At 33.5% G+C, this 22,636-nt stretch overlaps 1 long non-coding RNA gene across 5 annotated transcripts in view; it reads right to left on the bottom strand.

Moving 5' to 3' along the window:
* The window catches only part of LOC144297649 (uncharacterized), a 185,876-nt gene that overhangs the window by 139,318 nt on the left and 23,922 nt on the right, over positions 1-22,636 (bottom strand). The window contains exons 4-5 of one of the 5 annotated variants that reach the window (XR_013364602.1): positions 21,101-21,169; positions 5,091-5,246 (exon numbers count right to left, since the gene is read on the bottom strand). The exons of 3 other annotated variants lie outside the window; for them this stretch is intronic. This is a non-coding gene — a long non-coding RNA (uncharacterized LOC144297649). Of the gene's footprint in view, positions 1-5,090; positions 5,247-21,100; positions 21,170-22,636 lie in introns of those variants that run through there. One more of the 5 variants, XR_013364605.1, reaches the window with a different exon arrangement.

Raw genomic sequence — 22,636 nt, forward strand, 5'->3', positions numbered from 1 at the left:
AGAGGGAGAAGCAGGCTCCCTGCTGAGCAGAGGCCAAGGTGGGGTTCCATCCAGGACTCTGGGATCATGACTTGAGCCGAAGGTGGACACTGAACCTACTGAGCCACCCAGGCACACCACTATGCTGCTTTTTAAATACTAGTTTTGTATTTGGTGCCTTCATGTGGTGTTCTGCGGGTTCTTAGAGTTTCATGAATCTGTGTTTGATGTATCTCATAATTTTGCAAAATTTGGGGCCTTATCTCTTTATTCTTATGTTTTTCTCTTTACTTTCCTTCTGACATATACGATTTTAGATCTCTTCACAAAGTATGTCTTTTGCATTCTTTTTTGTATTATACATTCTTTTATCCCTTCATGCTTCAAACTGAATATTTTGTTCTAATTCTCTCTTCCATTGTCTTTAATGGCTATTAAACCTATTCACAGAGTTCTGAATTTTAGTTATTGTATTTTTCATAAAATTTCCATTTTTTATGGTTTTGAATTATTTGCAAAACTTCTGCATTGTACTGAACACAGTAAGCACATTTTTACTTAAAAGTCTTTAAAAAAAAAGTCTTTGATCTGTTGTTTTTTTTTACTCTTAGTTTTGTATACACCTGGTTGATTTTTTAATTGAATGGTGGCCTTTGAGAATGAAAATATTTAGGGAAAATATAAAGCTCTGGATTATACTATCTTCTTTGACAGATCAAGTTTTAATTTTGGCATTAGGCTAAATTGGAAGCATATCACCTTTACTTAGTCGGATATTGAGCTGATATGAAAACTGGCTTTAGTCCTTGCAAGGACAAGTCTAAGCCCTGTTTATCTTGTTCATTCAAGGTAACCCCTCAGAATCCCATCCTCAAGTCCATAGACTTCATCAGGACCTCACTCCTTGGTGAATCCTGGGCTTCAATTTTTGTATCTCTATCCTCATGAAACTGTCAAAATCTTCTCAATCTCTCTTTTTTTTTCTTCTCAATCTCTTGACTACAAATTTGAAATCAGCAAAAACAAAAACAAAAACCCACAAAAAATAGAAAAAACAAACCATTACAGAAATTGTGGTGCCAATGTATGGCTCTCTATTGGGCTTCTTCCTTTATTTCTATAATTTTATCTTGGCCTGCAGTCGTTGCCACCCAGATAGCTCTCTCTGATGCCTTTAAATATATATATGTAAATCTCAAACATACATACATATGCACATACATACATATTTGCATATACACTTATTTGCACTATATCAGTATATTTGCAAATATATATATAATGTAGCATATATTTTATATAATATATTGCATATATAATTATAGTGTAAATATAGATAATATATAATCATATGTATACATATACACACATTTAATTTAGTAAATTTTATTATTCTCAGTGGAAATGCTATGGGAAGATTGGTGTGGAACAGGTCGCCAACCATAGCTAGAAGTAGAACCAATGAACTACCAGAAGAAAAAGAGAGAATATATAGGCTTTTTGAATTTCTGTTCAATTCCAGTAACACAGTTTGACTCATTTGAGTCCTAGGCATGGGGTGACATAACTGTGGTCAATCAAGTACATGCATTAGAAATTCTGTTAAAATGTTTTAAATAATTTTAACAGATATAAAAATCTTTGCTTGGAAACTCCTGTTATATGTAGCTACCAGGTTCTGATGAGGAAAAATGCCTCTTTCAGGTAATGACAGCTTTGAGATAAGTGTTGCAGACTGTCACTCATATTGATGCTAGGGAATGTTTCTGAGGCAATCCTACATAATTACACATATGGTCACAGCCTCTTGCATTTAACAGAAACAGCAGAGGTTGTAGGCTTTTATGTCTGGTCTACATGACGTTGTGGACACATATTAGTGTAATTTGTTCTTTGGCATATCAAGTTTCTTTACAAATTTCATCCCCTATTAAATCTGGAATAATATTCTTATCAGAGGAATGTCCAGTTTACAAATAAAGGGTAAAATGTTAATGAAAAATAGAAGTTACAGTGGTGGGGTATTAATTATAAATCATAACTGTAATATTTAGATTTATTATTTCTGTATCTGGGATAACTTCAAGTGACCATTCTTAATCTTGTTATTTAACACACAGTAACATAAATCTTTAGGTTATATAATGAATGGAAAATAGTTTAGAATTTAAAAGTAATGGAAAGAGCTCCTATATATGCTTTAAAAAGAAAAATCCAAAGTGGTTAAAAGTTCCAGTAAGAAACTAGGAATTAGATGAATGCAGAGGTTTTAAATGTCAGTGAGGTAGAAGTTAAATTGGGAGAGGTTCTAGTCTTCGTTGATCATACTCTCTCCTATTCAATGTAAAATGATAAAGAAAAATAAACATAGTGTTGGCTTATTTGCATATTTTAAGTGCTTGTTTAGATACTTTTCATCATTTAATACAATAATTATTACTTTGCTATGCTCATACTATGTCTTGGACATTGTTATAACCTCTTTGAAGTCTTCTGAAGAGCATATTATTGCTGCCCATATTTTCTAAATAGGAAAATTAGCACATAGAGAGGTTAGATGGCTCTCCCAGTATGAACATTTGAAGGGGGATCAATGCACTAGACCAAGTTGAAGTAGGCTTAGAGTGTGACTTATGCTCTAAAGTCTAGACTCAAGGCAGTGACTAAGTAAGAAACAAAAAAAGTTATACTATGTAAATAATTTTCTTATATGAAGCATTAATAAAAGTCAAGTTAATAAAAATCTAGTAATGATAATAAAAATCCAAACAGGCTTTCTATGCTAAATTGTCAAATAAGTAATATACAAGTGTGTATAAATAAGAAAATAGACTATAAGAAAAAGTTTACTGGCTACACTGGCCTTTATGTTATTACTTTAATTGTTTTAAAACACCATTTTAAATTATGTGCATTGAATATTTTTCTTGAATGCAAATACAATTTGCACTAAGACACTGTGGTTTTTATAAACTAATTGACTTCAAAGAAAAAAAATAGCACATGGAGACAGGCACTCAGAAATGTTTATTTTTTTTTTTAAGATTTTATTTATTTATTCATGAGAGACAGAGAGAGAGAAAGAGAGAGAGAGGCAGAGACACAAGCAGAGGGAGAAGCAGGCTCATTCAGGGAGCCTGATGTGGGACTTGATCCTGGGTGGGTCTCCAGGATCAGGCCCTGGGCTGAAGGTGGCACTAAACCACTGAGCCACCTGGGCTGCCCTCAGAAATGTTTCTGCACTTGCACCAGAAGTCTTCCAAGTCCAAGTACATAACAAAAGTATTCAATTAAAAAGTATAATTTTCATTGGTAAATTATATAGGAACTGATATTATCAAAGAAATTCATTCACATTACCTAAGTAGGACAGACAATGTTTGGATCAATTTTGGATTAAAACTTAGAATTTTAAAGTGCATAATTTTCAGAGTAATTTATAGTTAATTAGTTAAATGGCATTGAGACACTACTTCAGCGTCTTTATGTTCTCTAGCATCTTTAAGGGAAAACTGATTGAAGGTGGAGACTATGACTTGTGCAAAGACCTTAACCATATTTCAGCTTTTTGAGAAAAAGGGAAATATGACAAAGCATTTAGAAGTGCTAAGAGTTGATCTTAAAAACTCAGTTTTTGCATGAAAAAGAAACTAGGTAGCATAAGACCTACAACAAATACAATTTTGTAAACTAAACAAGCACAAATACATCTAAAACATAAAGCTATTTATTTCACTTTATATACATATACATATCCAAGTGTATATTTAAAATATATTAGAATAAATGTTATTTGGGGAGTGTTAGTGATTCTGTGAAACTGAAGATATAGGGAAAATATTTAAAAATGCAAAAGGCTTGAAAACTGATGAAGTTATCATGCCATGAACTAAAGATGTAATTAACTCAACAATCTGCCTCTGAAGTGTAAAGGGGGAAACAAAGACCCAGTTTTATATATTGAACACAGAAAAATATCCAAGTTATATTATTAATTAAAGAATAATATGCTTTCATTTAGTGTATCTCTGTGTGTGAATTAGCCTTTATCTTTATACTATTCTTTAACCTTACCCTAGTTTCATTTAGACTCATCAATTTTTTTATCCTGTATTTCCTCAATATCATTGAAACTTACTATTAGTTATTAATCTTTAAGACTACCATCACCATTCAATTTTTTACACTAAGACATTGCTTCCCAATACTAGATTTCTTGTTGTATCATCGTCAAAAATTTTCCCATATCCATCACCAACTCCCTTACAAAAAGTACCTTTTTCACTCATTTTTTCTTCACAGCTATTCACAATTATGCCAATACACTTCTTTAAAAACAAAAAAGGTCACTATCATACATAGAAATCCAGTATTATCATAAAATCATAGCCATATGGATGAATACAATTAAGATAATACTGCTATATTCTAGAATTTTTAAATAGAAACTAAACATTTTTAAATCATCATGCTATAAATAAGTTCCTCAATGTCTATCTGGCATCGTAAGAAATGACATAAAAATGATTCCACTCATTGTTAGCATAGTTGGAGAGAACTATGACTTTTTATTAATAAATCACTGGTTTGGGCTTTAATTTTAAGTAATCCTAGGAATCCTAATACAAATATAAATGTAATAAGAAGGATAAAAAAACTCTTCTATCTTTTCTGATAAGACTGGAAACTTAGAATCAATGCCTAACCAAATCATGCAAACATATGGCTTTAATTTTTCAAATTAATTCCCAAACTTTTTATAATTCTTCACCAATAAATCTCTTGTGTATACAGAAAGTTTCTAGATTTCTTTAAAAGATTTATTTATTTGAGAGAGTGAGGGGGGAGAGGAAGAAGAAGAAGAAGAAGAGAGAGAGAGAGAGAGAGAGAGAGAGAGACAGAATCTTAAGCAGGCTCCACACCCAGTGTAGAGCTCAACATGTGGCTCTATCGGGCCACCCTGAGATCATGACCTGAGCTGAAAGAGCCAGACGCTCAAACAACTGAGCCACCAAGGCGCCCCAAAAGTTCCCAGATTCTTAATAATTTATTTCTTTTATAGTAGATGTAGAAAAAGGATTTGACAAATCCAGACTCATTTATGCTAAAAGATTAACAATAAATTAAGAAAGGAGAATTTTTTTCAAGTCAAGAGTCTCTCAAAACCTATAGCTAGCATCATACAGAGGTGATCTTTACCTCTAAGATGGAAAAGTAAATGAATCTCTTCTCTTTACCATTGTACTGGATGCTCAAGTCACTATAGTCTAAAAAGAAAAGGAAATAAAAGAAATCCATGATGGAATGAAAGAATAAAATCTGCATCTATTCACTATATGATTCTCTATGTAGAAAAAAGATATGCACAACTACTATAACTAATAAACTAGTTCATCAGTGTAGTAAGATGCAAGATCAATAAATAAAAATCAATTGCACTTCTGTATACTACCAATGGGCTCTATGAAAATGAAGTTAAGAAAATAATACTCTTTCAGAATGACAAAAAATGAAATATTTAGGAATATCATATTAAATTTAACAAAGCACTGAACTTAACAAAATAAGTTCAATATTGGGATCCCTGGGTGGCGGAGCGGTTTGGCGCCTGCCTTTGGCCCAGGGCGCGATCCTGGAGACCCGGGATCGAATCCCACGTCGGGCTCCCGGTGCATGGAGCCTGCTTCTCCTTCTGCCTGTGTCTCTGCCTCTCTCTCTCTCTCTGTGTGTGACTATCATAAATAAATAAAAATTAAAAAAAAAAAAAAGTTCAATATTTATACACCGACAGCTCCGTATATTATTGAAGGATATCAAAGAACATTTAAACAAAAGGAGAGATAACACATTTTATGGATTAGAAGACTCAATATTTATAAGATGATAATTTCTCTCAAATTGATTTATAGATTCCCAATGCAATCCCTATCATAATTCCAGCAGGCCATTGACAGAAATTGGTAAGATAATTCTAAAACTTATTTGGACATGCCAAAGTATCTAAAATAGCCAAATCAATTGCCAATAAGACAAAATTTGGAGGACTATACATCCTGATTTCAAATATTTTATAGAGCTACAGTAATCAAGACAATGTGGTACAAAGGTAATGATAGACAAATGGCCAATGAAACAGAATCAAAGGTCTCAGTGTAATAAAATAAACCCTTACGTTTATGATTGGTTGGTATTTTACAAGGATACCAAGATGACTCCATGGGAAAAGACAATCTTTTCAACAAATAGTGCTTGTACATTTGGATAAATATATGCAAAAGTATGAATTTATGTTATTAATTTACAGCACTTATAAAGATTAACTCATAGATCTAAATGTAAAAACCTAAAATTATTCAACTTTTAGCATAAAATTTAGGATATCTTCATGATCTTGGGTCAGGCAAAGTTATTAGGTATAATAGAAAAACCATCAATTCAGGACGCCTGGGTGGCTCAGTGGTTGAGCATCTGCCTTTGGCTCAGGGTGTGATCCCTGGTTGTAGGATTGAGTCATGCATCAGGCTCCCCAGTGGGAGCCTGCTTTTCCCTCTGCTATGTCTCTGCACCTCTCTCTCTCTCTCTGTCTTTCTCTTAAAAAAAAAAAAGAAAAGAAAACCAAGATGCATGAAAGAGAAAAACAATGATGATTTATACTTAAGAAAAATTAAAACCTGAATGCTTCAAAAGACAACATATAAAAGCAAAACACAAGCTACAATCTTTGAGAATATATCCACAAATCTTTATATGTGATAAAGGACTTCTATGTAGAAGATATAAGGAACAAAATAGAAGGCAAACAAATTTTTTTTTAATGAGCTAATGATTTGAATGACCATTTAACCAAAGAAGATATACAATGGCTAATAAACACATAAAAAATGCTCAAGTAGTCATTAAGGAAATGAAAAATAACATCACTATGAGACACATCTTTTTATCCAGTAGACTGGCTATATTGAAAAACGTAGTAACAATTGCTGGCAAAGACAAGGAGAAACCAAAACCCTCATACATTGTTGATGGGAATATAAAATGGCATAGACACTTTGGATGGTAGTCTGATAGTACCTTAGAGGACTAAATATAGTAACCATATGACTCAGCAATTTCACTCCCAGGTCTTTACACAAGAGAAATAAATGCTTATACCCACACTAAGACTTGTACATGAATGTTCACAGCATCATTATTTGCCATAGCCAAAAAGTAGAGACAATTTATTTTATTTTTATAAAAAATAATAAGTATATAATAAATATATTCTATTTATTAATATTTTATATCTATATATTTATTATAAATAAATGTAGATTAAATGTAAGCATAAGCATATTAAATATATAACATAAAATAATAGATTATTATATAAATATAATTATATGAATATAAAAATAAATATAATAAATGTTAGAGAGAGAGAGTGAGTGGAGTGAAGAACAGAGGGAGAAGGAGAGAGAGAATCCCAAGGAGACTCCTTGCTGAGCATAGAGCCTGATGTAGGGCTTGATCCCACAACCCTGAGATCATGACCTGAGCTGAAACCGAGTCAGACATTTTATTGACTGAGCCATCCAAGTGCCCCCAAAATAGAAACAGTTTAAATATCCAGCAAAAGGTGAATGGAAAAACATATCTCTACAATTGCCTGTTGTACTAGGATAATGAGAGACATATAGACCAATGGATCAGAAATGAGAGTCCAAAGAATAAACCCTTACAATTTTTTATTGGTTGTTCTACAGTGGTGCCAAGGTGATTCCATGAGAAAATATAGCCTTTTCAACAAATAGGGCTGGTATCATTAAATATTATTCCTCTTGGTCTCTAATAATTTTGTCTTGAAGTATCTTTATTTGATATTAATATAGCTATTACTGCTTTATTTTTTCTTTTCTTTTTATTTTTTTAAGAGTTTTTCTTATCCATTCATGACAGGCACACAGAGAGAGGCAGAGACATAGGCAGAGGGAGAAGTAGGATCCCCACAGGGAGCCTGATGCGGACCTCAATCCCAGGACCCCAGGATCATACCCTGAACCAAAGGCAGATGCTCAAACACTGAGCCACCCAAGCATCCCTAATTTTTTTCTTTTCATTACTGTTTTCTTTCAAATAATGTTTGCATTATATATATATATGAAATTATTTGCATTATATATGTGAACATATATAGTATATCTGTAGTATATAGTATATACAGTACATATAAACTATATATAGTATATATACAACTATATAGTACATATAGTACATATATAAACTATATATATAGTATATAATTTCATCCTTTTACTTTCAGATTGCTCATATCATTATATTTGATTTATTTATAAATAGCACATAGTTGGGTCACACTTTTTGATCTGTTCTGTCAGTTTCTGTCTATTAATTGTATTCAGATCATTTAAATTGAATGTAATTAATGACTATTAGGGCTTAAATGTACAGTTTTATTGTGATAAAATAGATATAATATAAAATTTATCATTTAAGTCATTTTAAAGTGTATGACTCAGTGCCATCTAGGAGGTTCACAATGTTGTGCCGTCATCACATCTACATAATTCCAAAATATTTTTATCACCTCAAAGGGAAATCCCATGCCCATTAGGAAATCTGTCATCATTCTTCCCTCTCTATAGCTGCTGCCAACCGTTGATTTGCTTTCTGACTTTCAGATTTTTCTATTCTGAACACCTAATATAAATGGAATCAAACTATATGTGAATATTTTGTCTGGCTTCTTTTGGTTAGGGTGATGTTTTTAGGGTTTATGAATGTCATAGCATGTATCAGTGCTTGATTCTTCTTTATGGCTAAATAGTATGTTATTGTATGACTATGTTACATTCTGTGTCTCCATTCATTCATTGTTGGGCATTTGGGTTGTTTCCATTTTTTTGTTATTGTGAATAGTGCTGCTCTAAATCTTTGGGTACAAGTTCTTGTCTGACACCCATTTTCAATTCTCACTCTTCACTAGGACTTTTCTGACACCTTGTGAAGAGCAGAGGAAGGATGCCCCATGACTGTGAGCGGGGGTGGAGGCTTCTCGCATGATCTCCACTGATACTATGGGTAGAAAAGAGGACTTTGTAACCACTCAGTAGAGATAAATGTCTTGGCTTCTAACTAGATCTTCTCTGGCATTACCTACATTTCCCCCCCTCTGTGGCAAGAACAGGGTAATTACTGTTTAAAAGTGTTCTGTCTTGCTAGGTTGCCCCTTTTCTAGTCCTTTGGTTAGAGAAAGCAGGCTTTTATTGGAGGTTTAATTTTGTTTTTGTTTTGTTTTGTTTTGTTTTTGTTTTTGTTTTTCTACTCCAGTAATAGTTCCAGGTTGGTAACTTCACCAAATCCAAGTATAGACTTGCTAGCAAGTCATATAAAAATATACTGGTAACATTTATAGTATTGTATCAGTTTGTGACCCAGGCATCCTAACCAGTATCACTTATACTTCACAAATACTTCACAAAAGCACATTTTCAGGATAGAAACTTTGGAAAAATAAAATTACTCAGATACCATACTTAGGTAAATGTGAGCATTTGACCTCAGAAAATGCTTACATAGCACATACGTAGAAACTGTAACATGATGTCTGAGCCAAAGAGGCCTGTCTCCGAGGATTGAACTAGAGCTTTCTGCATCCCTAATTCTGAAGATAGGATTTTTTACTGGTTAAGGCTGGTGTGTGTTAGTCGTTGCCAAAGTTTCCCACCTAACCACTAGCACGGTCAAAATCTGCCTACTAAGTCCACAGCAGCTTTTCTGATTTAGAATTGCGTTTAAAGGTGAAATTTCTCTTTTTTTTTTCTGCAGTTGCCCAAATTAGATCATTTAATGAGGTTACCCTTCCTCATTGCAAAGGAACTTCTATGGCTAAAAAGGTGAAAATTCTTCCTCATGAATTGGTCGATTCGGACAATCCTTTTGTGATTTTTTAAATGATTTTTAAAAATTTATTAATCAAGATAGTCACTGTGCTTGCCCTGGGATACAAAATGAGGGAAAATAGATTGCAGATATAAATCTATGATTATCTATAATTCTTAAATAAGCATCATCGTATGCTTGCATCATTAATAATTTTATCAGGTATCAAAAGTCTGTACTAAATGCATTGTAAATGAATATTAATTATATGCAGCAATTAACTGTTAATTTGAATAATACATGAACATGCTTTCATGCTTTTTAATTTTGAGTGCTTTGATTTTTAAGTACCCATCAAACCATGATATGATTTGAAAATTTTAAAAATTAATCATCCATATTGATAGGTTCAAAAATTAGAGTAAATGTTTTTGTTCTATAATCTTACTTTTTAACTAAATAAAAGTTGCTGCATCAAGTTTTAGTATCATTTTAAAATATGTCCTTGTAGAAGTTGCCATAAATGTCGACATTTTCAGCAGCATAAATTTATAGTGACACTGAATTTTTATGACACTATAAAAGTCCCTACTCATGATGACATCTACAGCTGCATTTTCACAGAAATATAAGAATTTGTATTTTAGACATGCAGTTTATCCTATCTGGTTTTTCAAAGAAAGAAAACTGGGGTAACAAATATTTCTGATATCCCCAAACAAGTCAAATATATGTCACAGGGATTTAAATATCTGGTTTCATTCTTTTAATATTTGGCAGCTGAGGAATCTGTTACTTTTAAATCAAACTGGTTAGAGAAAAGAAAAGAGGGGTTTAGCTGGAAATTGGATGAGCTCATTAATGGAAGAAAGAACAGATTTTTACAAGGATAAATTGGTGACAGAAACAAAACTGTCATTATTTAAGTACCCAGAGACTTCCTGAACTATTTATTGTCTTAATCAGTGTAACAGTTAAGACTGTTGATCTAAAAAAAAACTTAGAGAAAAAAATATTATATATAAGTCAATTTTTAAAAGTTTATTTGAAGTTGAAAAGAGGCAATATTTGTGTCAGGATAAATATAACCAAAATATATATAATTTCCTGATTAGGCCACAATTTTTCCATTTAATGATCTTTAAATTTTTGTACAGTTAAATCTAATCAAATGCTAGCTGCTGCTTCTTGAAGGAATGGCTAGGAATGTCTCAAACAGAAATTTCCAAATGATGTGCATTTTATGAACCATATTGGCTGATCTCAAGCAATCTAGAGGAACAGGAAAGTTGTGTTTCATGTATAGAACAACTTCTGGCAGGTTATTCATTCTAAAGGAAAAGTAACTTTATACACGAAGTATTAGTGTAAAGGGTAAGAAATATTTAATATAGCAGCTGTCCTATCTCACCATTTATCATGAGTAATTTTCTTGTTTTCTGAGTCGTTTTCTTAAAATCGACCAAGTTTGAGGAAAATGTTTACTCTAATTACTACTAAATAACTAAATAGTAGTTGCTAATATTTTTTTAAAGATTTTTATTTATTTATTCATGATAGATTTAGAGAGAGAGAGAGAGGCAGAGACACAGGCAGAGGGAGAAGCAGGCTCCATACCGGGAGCCCGACGCGGGACTCGATCCCAGGACCCCAGGAATGCGCCCTGGGCGGAAGGCAGGCGCTAAACCGCTGAGCCACCCAGGGATCCCGAGTAGTTGCTAATATTGATATGTTTGTCATACATACACATGTAGAGTATAATATAATATAATATAATATAATAATATAATATAATATAATATAATATAATATAATATATAATGCTATATAGATAGAACAATACTATATGATGCATTTATAGCACAGTAATATTGAAATATATATTAGTGCTATGAAACAAATTTAGAGCTTGGCAACTAAAGGTATTATGTGAATGTAAGTATGAATAATAGCTTAATTTCATAAGTAAGCAAAATATCTAATGTCATTGATTATAGTTGGTTTATACTACAATTTTAAACATAATAAATTTTATTTTATGAACCGTTAGAAAACATGAAACAATTTAACTCTAAGATCTTTCTACTATGCTAATGTGATCCTTTATTTGTGGTATGACTTGCCCTTTCCACATTTTTGTTTCTCAATTTCAACATTGTCTCCTTAGTAGGCCTTCTGTTTACATTCTAAGTTCATATTCCCCAACACACAACTATTTATATTTCTTTCTTAGTAGTTTGCACTTATTTGTGAACTTTTTATCATTTTTTATACAATAGACCATAAACTGTCTGGGCATATACTAATTTCTTTTTCATCTATATGTAATATCCAACATATTAGTGCATAATAGGTATAAAGTTAGTATTATAGATAGGGAAAATAAATGAATCTTATCTTGTGAACTAAAGAATAAAAGATCTTGTCTTAAATATCTTAAAGAACTAAAGATCTTTTGAACTAAAATATTTAGATATATTCAAATATTATTTTTTCCTTAAAGCTGCTAATTGTATGATCAATTTTACTATTCTATCATGTAAAGATATTCAATTAAAATGTAAATTTAATTGAATTATAAACCATATGGTTTTTAAAATAAATGACTATATGAGCGCCTGGTGTGCTCAGTTAGTTAAGCATCCAACTCTTGGTTTTAGTTCAGGTTGTGATCTCAGGGTCCTGGGATTGAGCCCCACACTGAGCATGGAGTCTGTTTGAAATTCTCTCTCCCTCTCCCTCCCCAACTACTACTCCCTCATTCACACACTCTCTCTCAAATAAATAAATAAATAAATAAATAAATAAATAAATAAATAAAAAAAATCTTTAAAAAATAAAATAAATGATTCTATCCACATATGTATTACTAATGATAGATAAAATTTATGTAACTGTTACTAAATAAGAGACAGAGTGCTAGTGGTTTTATAATTATTATTGTATGTGATCTCCAAAGCTGTATCATACGGTAGATACTATTTTTCACCTCTTAAATAAAAAAAATTGTATCCTCTCATTGGAGAGTGAAAAGAAAGAATGAACGAGAGAATAAAACAGCATAGAATAGAGTTAAGGAAAGGAGAACAAGAGAGAGAGAAAGAAAAAGAGAGAAAGCAGTGGGAAAGAAATTTTGAGCAGCTACCCTAAACCTTTAAATGAAAACATCATTTGAGTAAGAATATAATTTCAGTCAATGGGGATGCCTGGGTGGCTCAGCAGTTGAGCATCTGCCTTCAGCTCAGGGTGTGATCCTGGAGACCTGGGATTGAGTCCCACATCAGGCTCTTTGCATGGAGCCTGCTTCTCCCCCTGCCTGTGTCTCTGCCTCTCTCTCTGTGTCATGAATAAATAAAATCTTTTTAAAAAAAATCTTCATTTAAAATAATAATAATAATAATTTGAGTCAGTGTACCAGGGTGGATTTGAGATTTTGTTTGTTTTGTTATGAGATTTAATAGTATTTCATTTTCTTTCCATTTCTCTTTGGAAGTGAGTGGATAAATAGGTGTCTACTATTTCTTTTGAATTTAATGCAATGCTGAGATGAACTTCTATGTGTGGGTTACATAGGGGAGCAACTTTTAATTTAAATCACAACACTGGTCAAAAACACATGATTAGTTAAGGGTACATTTTCATTTTAAACAGTTCTTGGAATTATATTTTTAGAAAATAAGTGTTTGACAAGACATGAGTTCTGATTGTCTCTAAAACATTGTAAGTCATATAGAAATTGGCTATATACTCTGCTATAGAACTATTATTTTAGAGACTACCAGATGTAATTGATATACAGCATTATGAATTCACAAAATTAAGAAAGCATAGTAAAATGCTTTATTAATGTGCAAGCTTCATTTTTTTTTATCTTCTATTTTCTAAGAATTTGTGGTAATCTCTAGAAAGGAAAAGGATCTCAGTGGAAGACAGGAATGTACTTATTCAGGGATTTTTGCTTGTTTAGTAGGAAAGATAATTTCCACTGGATCCTGGGATGCCTCAGTAAGGCAAAAAGCAAGCAGCTTTGAATATTGCTGCTTTTAAATTAGTAGAAACTACATGCTCCTTACAAAAATGGAGATATTCTTAGAAAGTGCTGTATTAGAGATGAGGAAAAACTATGCTGTTGATAGAATCTCTTACTGAAATGCAAGAGGTAGCAAATCTTAGAAGCATAAAAATGGTGAAGATTGAGTGTCTGAAATTTCACATTAAAAATAAATTTTGCATATTACATGTCTTTGTTTTATGACAAAATACCTGGCAGCCATTGATTGGTTACGCAATTTGATAGGTAGCTATCTACTGCAGTAAACACATGTTCAATGCATAATAATATGCCATCAGGAAAAAATTCCACATGTGTGTTTAGGTCTGGGGGATTCCTTTGGATGGCTATTTGTCAATGGTAATCGGTAATGTGGAAGGTCAGTTACCCCTGAATCCAATCAATATGGCAGCGATTATAGCCAAAAGCTGAGGGAAAAAATTTAACTGTTGTTTCAAACCCAAGTGACTTCTAAATTTCCTTTTCTTTTCTTTTTTTTTTTTCTAAATGGACCCAGGAAGCTGCGATTTTTTTTGTATATTTTTTTATTGGAGTTCGATTTGCCAACATATAGTATAACAGTCCTCATCCTGTCAAATGCTCCCCTCAATGCCTGTCACTCAGTCACCCCATCCCCCCTGCCCACCTACCCTTCCACTACTCCTTGTTCGTTTCCCAGAGTTAAGAGTCTCACCTCCTCTGATTTTTCCCACTCATTTTCTCTCCTTTCCTCTATGATCCCTTTCACTATTTTTTTTTTTTATATTCCCCACTTCAATATTAGGAAAAACACTTAAGGACAGGAAAGTGATAAAAAGAAACTGAGTCCAAACAGTACATAATGAAGATATCAGGGTGGATTTGGGGAGCAGGAGGTAATACAGATTAAGTTTCCATCTCTTGAAATCAGATCTCTAACAAGCAAGGTTCTTGTACATGGGAATAAAGGAATTCCTCACACTTAATCATGAGGTCCTCAGAGTTTTAAGTCAAGAATCAGACCCTGTTTAATTTTCATTACTGAGTGTAGAATTAACTTTCTTATTGCCTTGTAGACTTCAGAATGCATGGGATAAATTTAGTTAGAAACTGGTGCTAGGCCAGGATTTTTATGTTTAAAGGGGAGAACTGAAATGAAACCAACTGCAGCCACAAAGTTAATTGAGAACTAAGTCTTTTAATACAATTATTTAACTTTTTATACATTTTTTATAGTAAGGCTTTTTATACAATTATTTGACAGTCTTTAGTTTGCATTGACACAAGTTTACTATTCTAGATAGTTTTTCCCCATGGTATTAGTTTCTATTGCTGTTGTAACCGATTACCACAGTTTGTCACTTAACATAACACATATTTATTATCTCACAGTGTTATGGTCACAGAACAAAATATACTAAGGCTCAACTGGTTTCCTTTTAAAGTCTGACAAAACTGAATCAAAGTATCCATATGATTCCATTGCTTTCTGGAGGCTTTGGAGTAAAATGTATTTCTAGATTCATTCAGGTGGTTAGAATTCAGTACCATACAGCTATAAGACTGAGGTCCCCATCATTTCCTTTGTTGTTTCTTTCTCAGCTTCCAGAGAAAGTTCACATTCCATGTTTTATGTGCCTCTTTCTTCCTCTGTCTTTAAAGCCAGCAATGGTGGGTCAAGTCATTCTCATTCTTTAAATTTCTCTGCCCACTCTCTTTGGGTTCATCTCTCCTCTCTCCTATTTTACCACATCTCTCTGACTCTACCTGAAGAAATTTCTGTTTTTTAAGGGCTCATGTCATTCTACTCTGCCCAGTTGGATAATCTGTCCCTCTCTATTTTAATGTTAATAATTTTGTTTATATCTTCAAAGTCCCTTCACAGAAGTACTTAGATTAATGTTTGATTAAATATTCGGGGACAAGATTCTTGGGGAACAGCTTTAGAATTTGGCTACAAAACCCAGAAAGATACAGCCACAAATAATTTGAACATTTTTCTTTTCCAGGAACTTACTGAATATCTATTTATATGAAAAACAGACTTCTCAACTAACCTTCAGAATACTATCCTTATCATAATAGATTGCTCAACTTACTTTATTAAATAGGCCATCTCTTCCAAACTCTGCCCCTGTTGTGTCTATCAAACCTAAACTATTATATCACAACCTTTGTCTTCTTCCAGTTTGACCTCTTCATTGAAAACTAGTCACAAAATCTTATAAATATTCCATCTACCACTGAACTCTGAATTCAGAGACTCCACTAAGACTTTGAGTAGGTAGTGGTCATTTTTGCTTTAGTAAGCAATAAATTTGGTTTTTCTGTATCATCAGGCTATTTTAATGGCCTATTTTTCGAGAAGTCTATAGTCAACTGAGGTATTCTACATGTCTTTCAGTTTTATTGAGATTTGATACCATGAAGAAAGGATTTGGTTATAACATCAGCTTTCTTATCTTACACATTCTCAAATAAGTGGGAATTGAATTCTATCATTTCTGTTTTTGATTCCAAAATAGTTCCAAATTCCAAAATACTTGAAATATAGCTAGATCTCTGGAAGCACACAGGCTGAAAGAAAGCATTGTCCAGGATCTCTCAGAGGAACCAAGTTAGCTGGAGGAGAAGAGACTTTGGCTCAAATTTGAATATGCCTATGATAGGGGAGATTAAACAGACTTTACTAGGAGAAATGGGTTACAGGAGCAAAAACATCTGTCATATATAAGTATGCAGAATCTTCCTCTCATCTGAGTTGTTTTGATTTGTTTAATTAGTATGATGGTGAAGCTAAAATAAATCAGAGAAAATGACTGATTTATTATAATAACATATAAACATAGCACTGCTTATTGTAGACAGAATAGAATAGGAAGCCTGGAAGAAAAGGAGTAACAGGAATTGAGTCAGTAAACCACAAAGAAAATCACTTTTAGAAGTTAGTTTGAAGAGAATACAGGGGAAAGAGATGATAGTTAAGATTTCTGAGGAGATTAAGAGAGTACTCTTGTGTGTGATTGAAAGAACAGAAAAAAAAGTTGTTTTGTGGCATTCAATAAAATGTCTCATCAGTACGTTTTTGAAACAGTTCAGAAGCGGTCTAAATTTCCTCTCAATTTTGCTTTTTTGGATACTGTATCTGAGTTATTTTTGATGTAACATAGTGCTTTCCTGCCATAGTGCTAATATGATAAAAAAAAATAGCTTTTTTCCAAGTTACATAGAAATAAGAACGGTAAAGTTTAGAAAAATTAGGGAACAAGCCCATGACAATCATCTGGTAAGTGATAGTGATGTAACATGAATCAAAATGGGGAGGGTTACACCAGAAGGAGTAATGTTGTGCAGTAGGAGTGGGCAAAATTTTGGTAGGAACCAAACAGGAAATATTTTAGGCTATGCAAATAATATGGTATCAAGTACTGAATTCGGCTATTGGCAGTCCAAGAGCAGCCACAGACAGACAGTACATAAGTAAATGGGCATGGCTGTTTTCCAATAAAATTGTACTTGTGAAAATTTGTGATAGTTCCAATTTAATCCCTGGACCAAAGTTTGTCAAATCTTGGTCTAGAGCATTTGAATGATAAAGAGAAACAAATAACTATAAGGACTGTGGAATTGACAGTTTTGATAAGTATCACTGATTCACTGAAAAGAGAAAATGACAGATACAGATCTACTAATTAACAATTTAAATAAAATTATCAGTGTCAAAGGTCCTGAATGGCAACATATAAAGAGACTCTATTTCAGAGCAGGAGAACACACTCAGCTGATGACTAAATGCATGATTTAATTATAATAGTAGTACAGATTAATGGGAAATCAAATGATCATACACATATACCATAGCCAGGGAGGTGACAGGGAAAAAGTGGGACCATGTGACTTGAGAGGGCATAACTAGGTTGGTGCACTGGAGAACTTTGAATCTTCTGATTCCACTGGACCCACTGGGCATGCTAAAGTATTCTAAATCTCATTTTTATTTATTTTTATTTTTTATTTTTTTAAAGATTTATTTATTTATTTATGATAGTCAGAGAGAGAGAGAGAGAGAGAGAGGCAGAGACACAGGAGGAGGGTGAAGCAGGCTCCATGGTGGGAGCCTGACGCGGGACTCGATCCCGGGACTCCAGGATCGTGCCCTGGACCAAAGACAGGCGCTAAACCGCTGAGCCACCCAGGTATCCCCTCTAAATCTCATTTTTAAAAGAGAGATCCCAACTGCCTTGGTTGGAGACTACTAAGGGACTTCAAATGAAGTGGAGGTTTTATAGGTAAATGTTCACATTCCTCAGGATCTGCCGCCACTTTTCCTTTTGTTCACTAGAACTGTAACTTCTCATATTGTGAAATACCAGCATGTCCAGGCTAGGTAAATGTTAGGCTCCTAAGAAATGTAAAGAAATATAAGTCAATGGAGCTGTAGGACTGAGCTGATATACACCAGTGGAAACCAGGAAACTCCACTTTATTAAAGGTCAGTGTTGAATATAAAGCTGAATAAGTGGGCACTCACCAATGATACAAGATTCAACAACACATGGGAGTGGGCACTTGGGGGTTGTTTGTATTTGTTTGCAAGCTGGGGAAAAAAAAAACATTACCAGACCTACTGTGGTCAATAGTGGAGGAAGGATCAAAAGCTCAGAAAAGTAGAGATGCTAGAATGGGGATGCCAGTCTGTAAAAGACTGGAAAACACAAGAGGTGATGTTCTAGAAGACCCAAGTGACACTCCATTTACAAAGATGTTAAGATTCTAATGAGAAAGTCCCCAGAATTGCCAAGAGTTCTGTAGTGACTGTCCTCTGAAGTTTAGAGAATGCCATTACAGAATTGGGCTATCTGGTGGCAATGCAGAAGACTAAATCTCAGACAGGGAGAGAGAAAGATAGAGAGAGAGAGGGAGGGAGACTAAGAATAACTGACTAGAAGGCTGAGAGCTGAGATCAGGTACCCCAATTAAAAGTCAGAATCTCAATTTCCTGATTCAAATCTGTTTTCAGACCAGACCTCACCAGCTAACTAAAAGGCCACTTCTCTCTAAAGAACCTTGAAACATCACAAAAAACAGAAAACAATTATAGCAATGGTTTTCTTAGTTCTTCCCTAAAAAGACATGTAGGCACTTATTCTGTTGGCCATACAATGATGAAACCAAATCTATTGAATTTTTTTTATACAGAGCTAGGGATTATGGCTGAAGTCTGGAACCTAAATTTCCATCAACAACTTCGCATTATAGCAGGAACAAATGGGGATTGGGTAAGTACGATATATAGGACTAGCCTAGGATTTTTTCATAGGGGGTCTGTTGAATCTCTAACCCACCCATTCCCCAAATTTCTATCTGAAAAGGCATACTTAGAAGTTGTCAAAATGCATCATATTAGTTCCTTGACTTACAAAATAGCAACTACAGTATTATGGTAAAAAGGATGAAGAAAAGCCCTGAAAGAGTTCCTAAACCTACTGGCAGAGATTCATTCACCACCTCTCCAAAACCTTTCAATTTATAGCCTTGACCAACCAGTGTAGTAAGTGATCATATACTGTCTTTATCTGTTCTCTGATTAGCTTCTTCATTATGCTTGATATGCATGTAGATTATTTCATCATTTTCCTGCCACAAATCATCCCATTCTTTATTTTCTATATCTGTTAATTACAACATCATTCAGGCTGAACCAGAAATATCAGAGTCTGTTTTACTCATCTCCCATGTTTAATTCATCACAAGGTCCTAACAATTTTGTTACTGAAATACTGCTCACGCTCCCTTTTATCCATTCCTATTGACAGTGGTCTAATTTACGTCTCTATCACATTTCACTTGATTAGTCTAACCACCCCATTCTTCCTCCTCTTACTTACTCTACTTCATCCTCTATATTGCAGCCAGAACTCTCTAAAATGTTGGCAATTCAGTCATTCCTCCATTTGCAAAATTTTAAGAACTCCCTGAGGCCTACAGGATCAAGTAGAAACACTAAAGTATGAATTCAAAGCTCCTTAAAATCTGGTCTCAGTATGAATTTCCAACTTTACATCCCACTTATTCTCTCCCATCTACTCCAATTATTTCTGCTCTTGTTTCCTTCATCATTATCCAAAATATAATGTTCTTTTCCAACTCCCCTTTTGAGTCTAGTAAATCTTATTTAGACTTCAACTTCCAAAGATCTCATATTATCTCCATTTGAGGACATTTCTATTCCTCCCTTCCTTCCTCATCATTGCTATTCCTGTCTTCTACCAGCCCCATGACACTGCCTTTTCACACCACACTCGCACTTGATACAAATACACACACACAAATCACAAAAATACACACACACAAAATCAAACTTGACTGACTCAGTTAAGTGATTATGGATACAGTGTTTTAGTGTTAGACAGATCTTGTTGAGCCTCTGCTTATGTTTGAGTCATTACGTCTGACTGAACTTTAGGAAGTTTCTAAGCCTCTGTGCCTGCTAGTTTTCTCATCATCAAAATGTGTGTTAAAATACATTACCCTCATAAGAATATTGTAAGGATAACGACATGAGATAATGAAGACCAAGTCATCTTCATTGATGCATAATAATTGTACAACTTAGTTGTTATTGCTGTTTTCCTATACACACATGTAATATTTATCATACACATACATATGTATGCATAAACAGAGTATCTGCTAAATTGTGATCTCTCTGAAAGAAAGTTTTGTATTTCATTCTTATTACTCAGATTTTTAAATGCTTGGAACAAAGTAGTAACTTAATAGATATTTGGCAAAGTAATATTATTTTTTATATCCTATATTATTTTTAAGGTATAGTAGGTGTTTACCAGAAGCTCTTTGACTTTTTTTTTTTTTAATTTTTATTTATTTATGATAGTCACACACAGAGAAAGAGAGAGAGGGGCAGAGACATAGGCCGAGGGAGAAGCAGGCTCCATGCACCGGGAGCCCGACATGGGATTCGATCCCGGGTCTCCAGGATCGTGCCCTGGGCCAAAGGCAGGCGCCAAACCGCTGCGCCACCCAGGGATCCCGCTCTTTGACTTTTTGATGTATGCTTTAGCAACATGTATGACTAAAGTCTAATTCATGCAAGTTAGATAGAATAAAATTCGGAAAGGGTGACATATAATCAAATACTTCAACTTAACAAAATAGAAAGGATGTAAAAACATAGGCTCTACTCACACAGAAATGATGGATATTGTACATTACTTCAGATGTATAGAAGTATGGAATCATGTACTTGAACATACGCTATTAAGAAGTATAAGTATAAGGACACAATATTAATTAAATTATATTGAAAAGAAGCACAAAACTTGTCTTGAATTTTTCTGTAATTTTAAATGCTTGCTCACTATTAGCATGTAAGATATTTTCCAATCTGAAAAGACAGAAAAAAAGTACCTAATTTTTGAATTGTAAATCTGCCTCCCTAATACCTGGCAATAGAGGTAAAAAGTTTTAGATATTATTTTTAAGTTTTCTTAAGTGGGAACAACAATGTTTTGCAATTATAATGACAAAGAAATATATGATTTAAACATCTTAACACTATATCTCCAATGGAAAGAGGAGAATTGTTATTAGGGGCTTGGTCTAGAGTGCATCATAGTGAGATTTCTGCTTTGAACAGCCCTCACCCTTCATATTTATCTTATTGGAGTATTCTGTTAGTGGGTCATCTCATTCTTTCACAAACATTTATAAATTGTCAAGTTGGTCCTCTGATGTCACATTTCTTTTTACTTTCAGTAAATTTTGCCCAAAAAGGATTATTGCTTGGTTCAATATCATAAGACAGGTTTAAGCTAGTATATGCAGGCTCCTAATGCACTCTACATTTTGCAGAAGACTGCACAAAATCTCAAGTGGGATGATGCACACATTTATTGAGCTTTTTGCAGCAAGTCATATACACCTTGCTACTATAAAAAAGCAGGTAATATATATCTATAAATGTGATATTGATGGATATTAACATGGAAAAACCCACTTGCATGATTTATTGAGTAACCATCCCAAATTGGGCATAATCTATACATATTCCCAAACTTGTTCCAGTTGAAGCCTTTTTGTTTTTGTTTTGTTTTGTTTTGTTTTGTTTTTGCTATGGCTATCATAGTCCCAATAGTGATGAATGATTCAATCATTAGAATGGTGAGCAGCTTCACTACAAATGGACACACACACATATTTATATAAACACATATTACTGATTTGGTAAATTTTTAAATTTTGAATAATATCCATTATTCGTGGCTGATCTTGAAAATCTTCATTTTTAATCAAAATATGAAAGAATTATAAAAAATTAGGACTGATATAATTCAAACATTGTGACATCCTATTTAAGAATACAATTCTTATACATTATTATAGCGAAAAAAATTCCTAGCTGGGCTGAACTGACAATATATAACTGTTTAAGTGATTGACTGGTCAGCAATATCCTGGTGTAAAAAGTTTACACTGATCAGAATGGTGGGCAAAGTTGGTGGGAACAGAAAACCAGAAATTTTTTTTTTTTTATTTACTTGTTCCCATTGCTTCCAAGATTCAAAGAACTGAGTGTAATTAAGCCTCATCATGATTTACTGAAGAAAGTGATAAATCTTTTGCAGGGTCATATAAATTTTGGATTACATTGTACAACTCCATCTTTCATCCAGGCCTTTGATAACATTACTATATGCAGGCACTATTCCCTCTCTCTTCTGT

Source organism: Canis aureus, chromosome 25, assembly GCF_053574225.1.
Source record: "Canis aureus isolate CA01 chromosome 25, VMU_Caureus_v.1.0, whole genome shotgun sequence".
Lineage (NCBI taxonomy): Eukaryota > Metazoa > Chordata > Mammalia > Carnivora > Canidae > Canis > Canis aureus.